This window comes from Astatotilapia calliptera, chromosome 2 (assembly GCF_900246225.1).
Source record: "Astatotilapia calliptera chromosome 2, fAstCal1.2, whole genome shotgun sequence".
NCBI lineage: Eukaryota > Metazoa > Chordata > Actinopteri > Cichliformes > Cichlidae > Astatotilapia > Astatotilapia calliptera.
Window position 1 is genome coordinate 14,701,793 of NC_039303.1, and position 15,444 is coordinate 14,717,236.

General features: G+C 39.8%; 1 long non-coding RNA gene across 1 annotated transcript; it reads right to left on the reverse strand.

Annotated features, from left to right (window-relative positions):
- Positions 1–1,681: 1,681 nt before the first annotated feature.
- Positions 1,682–3,360, reverse strand: LOC113028954 (uncharacterized). Its single transcript, XR_003273314.1, has 3 exons — positions 3,078–3,360; positions 2,428–2,479; positions 1,682–1,746 (listed from the first exon to the last, which is right to left on the reverse strand). It is a non-coding gene; the product is annotated as an uncharacterized LOC113028954 (long non-coding RNA).
- Between the last annotated feature and the right edge of the window lie 12,084 nt (positions 3,361–15,444).

The following is a 15,444-nucleotide window of genomic DNA, read 5'->3' on the forward strand; positions in this document are numbered from 1 at the left end:
ACAAAACAATAACCCGTTGTACTTCTCCTGTCACTCAAATCTGTGGCCCAATCTGCATCGCTCTATGCTATAAGATTTAGGTTTCCTTCTGTCCTTTTATAGCACAGCTCTTTGTTTAGTGTCCCCTTAAGGTAACGTAATACATGTTTTGCTGCTGTCCAATGATGCTCTTTTGGCTCAGACAGGGATTGTGACAGTTTGATCACTATCCAACTCAAATCTGGTCTTGTACATGTCATTAGGTAAATTGTGGCGAGCTCAGACAAGGAGGAGACAGAGGTGTTGTTTGGTCTTGCTTCCCCAAATTGCCATGGAGCACAGCCGTTTATTTTCCAACAGAAACACACCGCTGCTAACCCAACTGCTCGGCATAGCTTAGCACAGGGGTCGGCAACCTGCGGCTCTTTAGTCCTTATACTGCGGCTCCGCGTGGTTTGGGAAAATAAATGACAAGTATTTAGCTGAAGTGTATTTTTGGTGTTAGTTCTTTTTAAACTTGTAGTTCTAAATTGGAAGATTATTGTGATTTTGAAATATAAAAATCAAATTATATTTTATTATTTTTTTGTTGCTCAAAATAAGCGTCACACTCGTGGAAGCCGGTATGCTCGCCGAAATGCCGTGCATTTACCGAGACTTTCAACCCCAGATAGGCCAATTATGGATCATCGGATCCACATTATGTCAGCAGCTCCACCGTGAACTATGTTAAAAACAAACACCGCTCACGCCCCACAGATTTCCCCTTGTGGGACTAATAAAGGTATATCAAATGACAGCTTACAGTCCTGCGTAAAGATGAAAGTGACTTCACTGTGCGCAGAGGTTCAGGAGCAGAAGTTCCATTGTAAACATATCACGGCAGACCCGACGATGTTTCCATGAACATGCATCTCGGCATCTTTTTATTGCCCACTTTTCACACACGGTTGCTGTAGGCATACAGCCGGCTGTAGCTTTTCAGCTCAAAGCCCAACAACACAACAGCAGAGAGAGCACAGACTTCAAGGCGGCGAGTCGTGATTGCGGGTGCCGCTCAGGTGCGTGCGACTCCCATGCAGCGGCACTGGAGACCACACCCCGCCACACACATTTACCAGGTAAAATAAATATAAGTAAATAAATATTTATGCAGAATTTTGCAAATATTTATTTTTTTAGTAAATAGCCTGTATTAGCGCTTTACTAGTACCTACGGACTCCAAAGCGCTTTACACATTCAGTCATCCAGTCATTCACACACTGGTGATGGCAAGCTACACTGTAAAAAAAAAAACTTGTAGATTTACAGTAAAACGCTGGCAGCTGTGGTTGCCAGAAATCTACCGTAAAATTACGGGTGAAACATTTTCTTCTTTAACGGTAAGAAGGTATTGTTATTGTTGATTTTACGGTTAAAAATAGTGCTAGGGTCAATGTTTTACCGTAGAAGAAAATGTTTTAACTTGAAGAAAAAATAACGTTTTTCCCTAGAATTAACATGAAAATAACATATAAAATAAAGTTTGTGCCAGAAAACAACATTTTTTCCCTGTAAAATTAACTATCAAAAAATAATAAAATACAATTTTATTCTGTAACAGTTTTTAGACTAGAGTGCTTTTAAGTGTTCTACTCTGTAAGCTTAATACACAAACCATGATTTTATTCAAATTACTAAATGTAATTTAGAAATGCAGAACCAAGTGGGTTCACTACTTCAAATGCATCCTGGTATAGAACCAGCTTGAGGCAATGTGGATTTTCCTGAAAAAATTTGTTTGACACAAACACTTTACCATCACAACAGTCCCTGAGAACATCTGGTCTTGAAACATTATTAGGATTCACTGATATGAGACCTTGCCAAAAACTTGATTCTAGCATAACCCTTCAAAATATTTAGCAGAGGAACATAATAGGCAAATCTCTCCATCCTGTTCTCGTCCCTGCCCAAAAACACTTTTCTGGGTTCAACATACTTGAACACATCTTTAAAGCACTGAACTCTTGAATAAGCAGTTCTCAGGGGCCCTGTGTGACATGCTGAGAACAAGTCCGATTGTTTTACTGTGTCACAGATTTTTATGTCTTCATCTGAAACTGACATATCTTTTAGAAGTGACCTTAGTCTGATCAATGTATACATCTGTCCCAATTCATGTATATTTTGTATTTCTTCAACAATGGTTTGAATGGTAGATGCTGGCAGAAGATGCTGTCCCTGTAGTTTAATGTAAAACATACATACATTTCTGAGATACAGGTCACTGAAATTAGACCCATCCATACCAGGGTCTTCTATATCTGATACACTGGCACCTTCCTGTATGGTGGCACTTGTAGATGGACTCTGAGTATCTTTGTTTAAACCACAAATCTCATTTTCCTAACGTTTGTGTTTTCTAGACATATGAGAGGTAAATGTAGATTTTACAGAGAACTCACTTTGGCATCCTCTCACTGGACAAGTTACATGCCGTCCCTCTTCTATGTGTTCCTGTAAGTGAGCAATCAAAGCTTTAGTTCCTTCACATTGGCATTCACAAAGTGAGACAGTGCAATTCAAACCCATTAAGGTAGCATTCTGAGAAACAGTTGCGGTACCAGTGTGGTGGCGGTAGAAGTGAGACTTTAAAGCAGCATATCCAGAAAACACCTGCTTACAACTGACTTCAACACATTTAAAAATACACCGGGGTTCATTACGATGCAGTCTGCAATGCAAAACATAAGCTTTCACGGACTGAACCGATTCTCCACATATGCTGCAAAAATACATAATCAATATGACACAGCTGCGAGGCTAGCTATGTTAAAGCTTAAGCCGGATGTCAAACAAGGCGGGAAAATCCAGGCCGCATTTAGACAAAGCATTCAAATATAGCTATACTAATTAGACGGTTTCCATTAATACACCCGTCTCCAAAACACGTCTCAAAACGCGCACTGCTGGTTTTGCAAGGCTCTTTTCAGCCTGATGTAGCTAACGCTAATGCTAGAAACGAGCTAAAGCTAACGTAAATTTATCATTTGCGCCTTCACTGCCTGCAACACAATGCTGTCGATAAATAAACCAAGTAGGATTATTTTCTTACCGTAGTAACTGAAGACGAGCTGTGGTAGACGTTAAATTAAAAAAAATGAGAAACAAGTCCACGAAAATGAAGATAGCGTGCTGCCGTAGTCCAAAGCAAAACTTGTGTGGAGATGTACAGACGTTATCTGCGGTGGAGCCTGATGCAGTGCGCTGATTGGCCCGTTTGAAATCAGGCGCCTTGATGTGAAACGGTGCTCTAAACGTCAGGGGAAAACGCCTAGTTTTGGGAGGAGGTGCTTTTAAAATCTTTTTTCTTCATATAATAATTAAGTATGAATAAATAGAACAGACAACAGATTATTGTTTTAACACTTTTGGGATTATATGAATTCACTCAACAATATAGTATGTCTATCATTAGCCTGTAGGTCTCTCAAGTTGTTTTTAGCTTTTACATTTTAAACTCATGGTTCATTGAGTTCAACAGAATGTAGATTTAACAGCTACATCCCATATTCTTTACAAAAACTACATCCAAAAATTGCCCTAATACATTTCTAGTATAAAGATCTTGGGACATATGTACCTGTTATATGAATATGCTGTATTAAATGTGCTATGAATCAAGAATGGATTTAATGTAAAGTGCTTTGGGCTTCTTGAAAACCGCTATCGAATCCATTATTATTATTATGTGAAATTAATGCAAAAATCACAAAGTCATATTAGAGCATGTATCCATTACCAGCACAACCATGCTTACATTCAGCAATTAAAATCTGTATTTTTTTCAATAAATAAATGTAAAAAAAAAAATTGTGTTTGCCTGTTTGAAAGTTTATTGGAATCTTCCGTTAAAAAAACTATGCAAGAGTGATTTACAGTAGGTTTATGTATTTTTTTTCAGAGAAAAAATGTACATATTACGGTTTTTCTACATTTCTTTATTTACGGCAATTTCACATCAAATCAACAGTTTTAAACTGTTTTATAGTTAACAGGTTTTTCCTGTCGTATTGCTACTGTCTTTCACTGTTAAATATACGGATCTTTTTTACAGTGTACATTGTAGCCACAGCACACACAGAGGTGAGGCTGCCGGACACTGGCGCCCTCTCACTACCACCAGCAGGCAACGGGTGAAGTGCCTTGCGCAAGGACACAACGGCCAAGACTGTCCGAGCCGGGGCTCGAACCGGCAACCTTCCGATTACAAGACGAACTGCCAGCTCTCAAGCCACGATCGCCCCGTTGCGTGGTAGCATAGTTCTTTTTTCCAATTATTTTTTACAATTCAGGTTAAGGCTCTGCTACACTCCAAAAGCCCAAAGGCAATATAAGGGTGGCAGCACACAACAGTTTTCTTTGCTACATGGATCATTTTTCTTTTTGTTATATTTCTTTAAGAGTTCAAAATGTGTTCATTACATAAATAAAATGTAGTTTTCTCTGTAGCACTTCATGGATTTCATAAGCAACACACTTTAGTTGTTCACACAAAGTATAAAGGTAAAAAACAATATATACAGTGTTATCTTAATTTTAGATGTCAAAAAGTATTGGTGGCTCCCAGTGTTTTCTTTTGTGTGGAAATGGCTCTTTGGGTGTTAAAGGTTGCTGACCCCAGGCTTAGCACAACAACAACAACAACAACAAAAAGGCGCACTCTCACACAGGAAACACACAGTCGCAGAGAGAGCACGGGTCACCCTGTAATCATGGCAACCGCAACGCTGCCGCCTGGAACAACAGAACATAGCTGTCAAACAAAACCCAAATAATTCTGAATTGCCACAATATAAAACAGGTAAATACCACCGTGTAATCCATTTACTTCAACAAACTAATTGTATTCTGAATACCACCTTTTTAAATGGTAACTGTAACGGAATACAGTTACTCATATTTTGTATTTTAAATACGTAATGTATTGATGTGATCTGTTGAGGTTCAAACTGAGCATCAGAATGGGAAAGAGGGTGTTTTAAGTAACTTTGCACATGACAGTATGAAGGAGAAGCTGTAAGGACAGGTTCAAGGTTCAAGGTTCTTTATTTGTCACATGCATAGTTATACAAGTATATACAGTGATGATGTTCATTGTCCTACTTTTCTAAACCAGGCTATTTTCTGTTGTTTTAGGCAGCATTATACTCCTGCACTTTTTTGTGGCCTGCTGTAATTTTCCTCATCCTCCAGTAAACACTGTGACAACTCAATAGCTGTGCATTTGGTACATAACCGAATGATCACACAAATGCTACAAGACAGTTCTATTTAAAAGGAATGCGAAGTGAAAATGCCCAAGAATGATTTTAATGCAAAACATTGTATTATTTTTTAAATGACCAACTGGAATTTAGGGTGACATTTTATTCAGACGTTGGCAGTGTTTTCACACATACATGGGGATGGGAAGGCATTTTGTTTGATGCTAATTTATGGGTGACGTATGGCACTGCAAGAATAGGTTCAGGGTTGATTGACCCTGGGGCCACTTACACTCAAAAGCTAGTTTCATAATGTCATTTAATGAATGAGTGTCTTTAACACACACGCGCACGCACACACACACACACACACACACCTTTGTTGCTCTCGAGCTTAGTTATGTATGCTAGTTTTCCTGTTATATAACTGTGAATCTACACACACGCACACACACACACACACACACGTGTACACTGCTGTTATCTTCTTATTGCTACCCAATTTAGTACAAAGTGAACTCAGAAAAGGTGGGGAGTGGACATGAGCAGCCAGTGGGCAGACAGACTTGTTACCATCAATAAAACTAATTGTAAATCTAATGATTTTCCTGCACAAATGCACTTCAAAGTGTTTGCAGCTAATCCTGTAGGTTGGCAGGTGAGATAAGGAGTAATGAGCTGAGATTTAAGGTTATCTATTCGTGCTGATTTGTGAGGAAGTGGTAATATCTGTGATTTATTGTTTGTGGGGGTGCTGATGTCATCCGACCTGTAAGGAATGGGATTTTGGAAGTTTTTTGTTTGGACCTTTCAAGAACAACTTGACTTTGTTGGTTCAGCTGCCTTTAACATGTTAACCATCAGCTGCAAGCAACTATGGTTTGGGGCAAGGTTGAGGTTTGGTTGATGTCCACGCCTCCTTGTAGATGCTTTGTCTATTTGGAACACCCATTTTAATGATAAAAAAAAATAAGCCTATGAGACCTCATTTGACAGGTAAAAAGTTTCAGAAATTTTGACATGTTTGCATTTGGACCTAAGCTTGGACACTTTACAACTTCTGTAACTTCATTTGTCAATAAAACATCCATGATGCCTGACACCTCTCTGTGTTTCCTACCAAATTTCACTGTATTTGTTTTCATACTGAGGTAGGGAGAAGAAACATTCAAGGTACTGTTAGATTATTCTGTTATTATATGTTACCTTATATATGTAATCAAAATAGTTGAATTATGTTAACTGCTGTAGATCATATTATACCCTTTAACATAGAGTGTGTGATCAGTATGTAGTCTTAGTTTGCATTATACTTCTGACCTAAAAGAGTGTGAAAATCATTAGATCTATTGGATTGACCTGTATTACTCGACACTGTTGAATGTATTACACTGTTTCTTGACATTTCATACTGCTGAATCATGAAGAGAATGTTGTGTGCAGAGGACCTTGTCCAGATAATAGAAGAAACAGACCACATTCCTTTGCTGAAGAGCAGAGAGACAGGGAGCCGAGGTCATAACTTAGGCGCTGTAACAGAGAAAGAATGTGATGTTTTGGCTTTTACGACTAGCTGGGGGCCACTAGAGACTATAAAAAGCTGAGCAACCCGTCACCATTTTGAGACATGTGCCTGACCCTCTGGTAGCATCTCTCCTGTCCGGACGTTGTAATGCTCTGACTGTTGAATTGTATGGAAATAAATGATTGTTGATTGAGCATATATACACCGAGTATTGTCCCTCCTTCAGCCCAAAGATTCAAAGAATTGGGTGATTTCAACAACTTGGTGCCGTGTGACCCGGATCTTTGGTGTGCTGAGGAGGTGCAGATTTGACCTTTGGTGAGATCGTGAGGCGAGGTGAACAGAGGACCGGTCCAAAAATAAAAAGGTAAGCACAGCCTGTTGTATTATAAATACCAAATGTGCATATTGGGCTTTCCAAATCAATCTGTTCACTGAGTTACACGTATTTTCACAGTAAATTTGTCGGTGTCTGGTTTTCGGCGCAAGATACTAACAACATAAGTTGAGGCTGAATTCCAGTGTGTTAAATAAACTGCTTCTACCGAGAAACTAATAAGACACTACGTTGAGCTAGTTGCAGTAAACTGCTTCTACCGAGAAACTAATAAGATACTACGTTGAGCTAGTTGCAGCCACTTTACCTTCCACATTTAATTTTGTCTAATACTGGCCTCTGTAGCAATAATACATTAGAATTTCTTCTGAAGACGCGGCCATTAGTTCAGTACATTGAAGTCGAGGTTTGAAGTTTGTTTATTTTGTTTATGGTGTCAGTGACGTCCTGGCTTTTGCCAGCTATGAAATAGAAGTTGATTTAAGGAAAAGCAGATGCTGGCTCACGGTGCAGTTGAACGCTGGCAACGCGAGAGCGAAACACGTCCGTAGGTTTGGTTTATGATACGGCCGTGTTCCGGTGGTGCGGCCGTGGAGTGCAGTAGTGGTTGGTGCTAATTTTAGTACATTGAACAGAGGTTTGACGGTGGTTTGTGGCGTCAGTCGAGTTTTAAGGGCTGCGGTCATAAAACAAAGTAAAATTTTACTTGCCAAGAAGTACATAGAGCAAAACCTGGTTTATGATGTCAGGTATAACTTCGGGGATGCAAGCATCACTTTTATGATGTGACTTTGCCCCGTTGTGGCGGTCATAAGCGCAGAGAAAGGGGTATTTTGGTCTATGGTGCAGTGTGCTTTAAGAAGATCTAACAGTTGAGCTCAGAGGTTTCTGTGCAAATTTCTGCTGATGAGAGGCGCTCTCTGTGTGTCTCACTTATGGTGAAACGCGCTGTGTGTGTAAGGCGCGCTCTGGCTGTGTGTGAGGCGCGCGCTGAGTGTGTTTCTGTGTGTGAAGTCTGAACACAGTGACAGTGACGGTTGATGTGTTTGATTAGGAGGACATTAGAGCAAAGACACATTTTAGGATCAAAGGTTGATGCCTAGTGTACCTGTGGAAATAATTTTGCCCTAGGAATGGCGACCCTCCTGTTCGTGGACGCGCGGCCAGGACCGGCGGCGTCCGGATGCCGAGGTGGTGACTTGGGGAGGTGAGGGCCCCCGCATAGCTACGGAAATAACACTGGGACCGCAGCGTAATCGCGGGTTCACATTTATTCCGGACTAGAACAAGACACATTTTGCGAACAAAGGTTGAGTCTAGATTAGTAAAGAAATAAAAAGGTTAAATTCCTCGTTTCAGTGGTTGAAATTGTTGTGTGCCTGTCCCCTGACGAGTGTGAAATTAAAATAAAGAGGGAATTTGGAGCCACATAGAGATAGACGGGCATAATTGGGTGTATTACTCTGTGGTGTAATAAAAATAAAAAGGAGAGATAGTAAGAGGTGTGCAGTGGAGAATTATGGAGGAGTAGAGAGAGGAATGTGTTGGGAGACTGGCGTACAGTTTACGCTGTCAAGGTAGGCGTGTGGCCTGCTTATCTGTTTAACATGTGATGAAAATGAAATTAAATAAATCTCTTAGTGTGTTAATACAGGAAGCTGCGGACCTGGACCAACTGCCCCCACAAGCACAGCGGCCGAAGCAAAATTATAGGTAATGGGAACCACACCCAGCACGAATCAGCAGCTGTGAAACAGACAGCAGCAAGGAGAGAATTAGAGGAGGAATTAAGAGAAGTTTTAACACATAAAATTGGGGCCAACGGACTTGTGGAGGTTGGGAAGGCGTCCGGAGCATCACAACAAAAAGGTGAAACAAAAACACACAAGCAGAGAAATCTGAGAGAAAGGCTCCTTTTAAGGTAATGCCTAGTTTGAGAAAAAGATAAAATTAACCTGCTTGCCTACAAATGCACATACACGCAATGAAGAAACAGCTTACACTCATGAACACGTGAAGATTTTCCAGCAAGGCTAAAGCAGCGAAACTTAACATACATCTGTTGTTAAAGGATAAATACATTACTGACAAATAAACTCTCTGGGTTGCAGGACAACAATTTAACTTCAAAGAAAAAGACACTGGTCTGACCAACCAGTGAAGACATGACAAATTTAGGGGTTAAAAGATTCAAATTGTGACATGTTTTCTGCTGATTGATTGATACAAGTGATTACTGAATGAAAGAAAATTTCCTTTTGGGCTTTTAAACATGATCTTAAGAATTTTAACAGGTGCATGTTGTCCTGTCAACTTGGTGGGTTAGGAGTTGATTATATCGGGAGAGAAAAAACAAAAAAAAGGGGGAGAGAAGGCTGACACAGGGCCTGGCCCCGTTGTCTCTCCTCTGAATAACACAGCCAACACAACATCATTTTCCTGTTCGTTTGTTTTTGTTTTTTGTTTGTTTTTGTTTTGTTTTTGTTTTGTTTTTTCTATACATATTTAATTACAGGCTGCTTTGCCGGCCCTGAAAGCCGAGGCTGACTGGACTCCTGCTCTCCCCCATACGTGACACTGACCAAATGCTGCAACAGCTGGACCCACAACAACGACCTGAGAATGTCAACAGAGCTGCAGGAATGTGATCTCATGCAGCCGAGACGGAGAGCACTAAACCTAAGGCCCGTTTCACTACACGGGGGAAAAATTCCCAGACTACGTCAGCTGACAGAGCTCAGCTGTGACGAGACGCCCGCCAAGCCCGAATGAAAAAGTAAGGCCGAGCGAAAGAATGCTGACCTTGATAACTTTGCATTCACACTGTGCAGGACAGTGATGGACCAACACGGATGATCGGGCGGCAAAAAGGGCGTGACCGAGACAGGAGGAGTAACTGAGGTCAGAAGGCACCTCAGAATGGACAAAAACACAGAAGAAGATGCAGGTTTCACCTGCGGTGAGCATGGACACTGGAGAAAGGACTGCCCCAATTGGGGTCAGAACCAGGACGGACAGAACTTTGGGCAGCAGCAGCAGCAATGGTCGCAAACGAACTGAAAAGGAGGGGGGCAGGACCCCAGGGCACGCTTCAGGCAGTGGTTTACCCAGAACACCAGAACAGGAAAGTGATGAACAAACACACACACACATATACACACACACACACACACATACACACACACACACACGGGAATGCTGATTCACTGAGAAGTGATGCACACACATACACATGCACACGCTTGTGCAATGAAGAGTGATCCACACGCACACACACATACACGCTGATGCAATGAAGAATGCTTTGCTTATGCTGATATGCAAAATGCTGCACACAAACATCCCAATGCATAATTTTTATGAGGAGCCATTGATTTCCATTGATTACCATTGATTACTTAGAATGTGTTATATGTCACCTAGAAGGCATTTATGTAGAGTTAATAAGGTCTAAAACGGTTTGGTTATGAAAACAATGTCTGTGCGTGATGTCTGTTTATGGCTCAAGGCCTTGACTGAATTCTTTGCTGTGCTTCACACAGCCCTGATGAGGAACAGTGGCACAGAGTGAAGATGATGAATTAATAGTGTAAGTTTAGGTTGGAGTACGGCATTTTCTGTAATTGAGATTTGATTCAAGGAGGAACAAAAGGTGTTACGGCACCTGAGGTTCTCGTTCCCACACAATATTGTCCCGGCAGGAAGCAAAATGTTCCTGTGAATTTCTGGTTGATTGTTTGGTTTTGTTTAGCGCTAGCTTGATTTTATCAGTGAGCTTTGGCTTGTGCTCTTTCTCGTAAGCGAGAGAGGATAGTTTTATGCTTGGACATGTCTGCAACGGGCCCTAGTTTATGTTATTGTTATTAGTGTTTTGTTGGTTACATCTGTTTTCGTTTTTGTTACAGTGCACTGGAGAAAAAACATCTGAGAGGTGTGATCCACCGGTGGTGATATGGTGATATTTTGTGAGTTCATGATTTAACAATCAGCTCTTTAAACCAGGCCTGAAAGATTGAAATTTAAAGCGCTATGAAATATTCTTACAAAAACAGTTGCAAAGTGTGCTTCTCCATGATTGTAATTGGCTTGGGAGAAATTCACTTATAGGGAACACTGAGAAGTTCTGAGTCTAAAAGGATTGCACCGAGTCAATCCGGCCCAAAAAACAACAAGGAATTGTTTTCCTTTAAAATGATGACGTCATCTTGCTGGTGATGGAGGCTCGAATAGGTTGCGCGGGAGACTCCATTATCAGCAACATCTGGTATGAATGTGTGTGGATGAATGCATGTGAATGGACTGTGATGGACTGACGACTACAAGTTTTGACTGACTTGATACTGAGACAATGACTGCACCCACTTTAGGATTAGTAAATGCCAATAAACAATTCACCCAGCGGGCAAGAGAAGGGTGGATGCTTCGCTTTGTTTTGTTTTGTTTTTGCAGGAGCAGGAGGATAAGAGAGACTGGAGGAGGAGACTGTAGCTTCACATAAGTATGAACTGCAGACTTAACACTTTGTTTGCTGAGTCTGAGTTACTGATGTTTGCATTAAGAAAACTGTGCTATATTAGCTGTGTTTTGATTAAGGTATCATGTTATATTATTGGGAATGCCAAATGCTACAGTGGAGAAGACTTTTGATACCACTTATGACTGGAATATGTTATTATTAACCATAGCAGGCCACTGTAAAAAGTCAATTAAATTTTATAGAGGAAAATCGCCAAAATTTAACAATACCTATGAATGGCTTGCCACGTTCAGAATAGAGATATGGAATAATAAACATTGGTCCACGTGATTTAGGTTCTCATTTGAAATAGTAAGTTATTAGATGTAGAATATAATTGACAGGGACATTTGATAGGATGTGGTACTGCAAAAGAACAAGAGCAAAGTAAATAAAGAAAAATATTGTGTTTAGTTTGGATAAATTCAAATTAAAATGTACCATTATGCTCAGAGGATCAATACGAAATAAAACATATGCAAAATTTGTATGAAGTACATGACTGATAACTGTTCTGTCCTGAGCTTTTGTTTCTATAGCACCCACTTGACCACACCAACAGTTTCTCGCCACCAACAGGGGGTATTTGCAAAGAATAGGGAGGAATATCATCAAAACTGGGAAAGGTAAGCCCTGAAGGGGGTGATGACACCATAACTTTCACTTATGGTCAAATTCTTAAAATTTGACCTCGAACTCAAAAAATTCTTCAAACATTTAGAGACAAAGTGGAGATTTAGATAAATATAATGTCGTAAACCACATAAGGATGAAGTATTTGATTCAATAAGATGGTGAAATAACAAGCAGCAAAATGTTGATCATATTAAGTATGTTTATTCAAGGGTGCAGAGAAGATTATTATTATTAAAGACAACAAATGAAATAACGAAAACTAGAAGTGGAAAAATTTGCGTTAACGGTAAGGAAATCAAAACAAAAAGGAATACTAACTAAAACTGTACTGAATGTTCACAAAACTAACTAAAATTAACTAGATTTATGTGTTTGGTTGCATTGATGTGTGCGTGCCCTGCAATAGTAAAGTTCAGGCAGTACGTTAGTCGAGTCGTCTGTGTGGCTGCTCCGTCCACGCGCAGAATCAGGTCAGGAAAAGTCGGGAGACAGCGCCAGAATAGAATTGAGGATGATTTAATATGACTGTTTTGTAGACATAACAAGAGTCTTGTAGTGGAGAGGCACATAATGTTCTCCTGAGACCCAGAGAATAAGAAAAAACAGGGAGAAAATATTTTCGTTTTTTCTTTTTTCTTTTTTTTTCTTTTTTCTTTTGAATAAATCAAGTGTTATTAAAATAACAATCTCAAACGATGAAGATCAGGGACCAACCCAGAAGTCACTGACATTTCACTGGCTGTAAACTATTGGTTCAGGAATAGTTGATGGCACTGAACTTTCTATTTCACAAAAGTCAATTTATTTAGGATATCTGAGGAAGTACTGATTTTATTTGGAGACACAAAGGAACATTTGGCACTCCCCTCATCTCACATCTGTTTCATTGTTACACCCAGCCATTCTATAACTGAAATGCCTTGGACTGTTAACCATTTCAGGCAAGTGGAGTGAACCATATTTTGCTAGACTCTCATCAGATGGGGGCTTCCTTTTATTGATCTTTGGAGAGAACTCTACATTACTGGTACTATTCAGGTCTTGTTCACATGTTTGTCCCAGGGTTCTCAGCTAAGAGGAGCTTAAACTCCAGGTACTGTGAGTTCTTTTCACACATTGAGCTCACTGATAACTTTTAGCAACGACGTGATCTTGTAGAAACAATTAGGTGTTATGGATTCGACTATAATTGCGACTCTTATTTTTTACTTTACTGGAAAAGATTTCTGCATTTTACCCATATTTTATTTTTAACTCAAAATCAAAATTCCAGATTCTACTACATGTTGGTTTTGCACCAGATAGGATGACAGATTTCAGGTGGCCCTGTGGTTTTCTCTGTTACATCTGCCATTGCATCTCGATAATCTTTGTGTGGCTTCTAGTGGGTCCTGACCCTCTCATATTTTGAAAAATCTATGTTTGAATCTCCCTTAATAATTGTGTTAAGAATTCTCTCCGCCTTTGTCAAAAGTTGTCTATTAGGAAAAAGTGAAATAAATATAAATATAAAGTCCCAATGTGTAGAGCACACATTAATAAATTAGTCATGTTCTCTGTGAAACTAAATAAGCCTAATTCTTAAAGACCCCTCAAATTATTTACTAGATGTTTATTTTTTGAATAAAATAAAAATCTGAGTTTAACAAAACATTTTAAATGTAAATATCAAGTTTACCTTTCTTTTTCCATGAAATGTGCTTGTGGGCACGCCAGCCATTTTGAAAAGGTGGGCAAAACAATTGGCAAGGCCACACCCCCACACATGTGATATAATTTTAAAGGTACTGTTGCCCTCTCTAAGAAACATCAGGACTTAGAGGAGTGGCAAGTAGAGTATGCGAGCTACAAGCAAAAACTAAAATGTGTACTACAGTGTGCAAAAATGAAATACTGGGTCATCAGGGGGTCATGAGGGACATTTATAAAACTAAAAGTCCCACTAACCTTAAAGTGCACTTGAAAAGCTCACACAAGAAGGTTAACCTAGCTTACCTAGAAGACCTCATCAGGGGGAGCACACTCCCCCTCCTTGAAGAGCTCACCCACTCAACCCGCATCCCCAGAAAACAGCTAACCCCAGATAAGGCAGCATGATGTATCCCGAGACAACAGGACTGGGACATCTAAATAAAGGTGTGAAACAATCGCCTTCAAAAGGTTATCAATTCACTTCAACCAAAATTAGGACCACACGGTGCGGCAAGAGTTAATAGTTATTAGTCTCAACACCCAAGGATAACCAGAAGAGCATGACTGATATGATGGAACTGGGATTTTGTTACACTTAATTTTTGCAAAACACAAATAAAACTAAATTGAAACTAAGGATTTTCAGAAAATAAAAACTACACTAAACTAGCAAAGAATTGGTAAAAACTAATTACAACTGGTAAAAATTGAAAATCTGGAGTCGAAACTAAATAAAAATAACAACTAATGGAAATGGCGAAAAGTTTAAAACCCTGGTGCAGAGATTGGCAAATCTGACCAGGAAACGTTATAAAATGGATTGTCAGGATAGTCAGCGTTAAAGCCACTTTTGACAGTCCATACTAGGATGGCATTGGACATCTTCGGGGCGGAAAAGGGTTGGTGTGACCAAGGTGTGGTTTGGCTTGTTGTATGTACATTTCAAAATGTTACAGCTCTGGATGGACCAGTTACCAGGGCATGGAAGGATGACAGACTTCATTACATGAGGAGAAGGGAAATTTCCGGGATTGAGGATCCTCTGGGAAAACAAGGCTGGAGCAACGGTACTCGAGAGAAGAATTTCTGATACTTTCTGAGATATGATGTCACTAACCTTCTCTTTTAATTGTCTAGCTCCAATGAATTGACACATGGGAGTGTGTCAAAAAGGGGGAGTTGAGTCCGAACATCAAACAATGGTTTTATGAACATCTTATGACGTTATTTCTGTGTTTAATAATTTAGCTATGGTAAAACTTAAGCTTATAATGTGCTAGACTTAGAAAGGGTTCACTAATTTTTGATTTCTTTTACATACACATAGATTATGATTAGAATAAGTCCCTGGGTCAGAGAGTCCTGAACATAATATTTTAAACCAAATTTGAATCATTAGAACAACAATGGATAACAATATTAGATTATCAAGGCTAGGGAGAGAGGTGTTTTGGTTTTCTGTCTCTTGCAGAGAAAGGAAGAGACACCAGACGGGGACACGGAGATGTG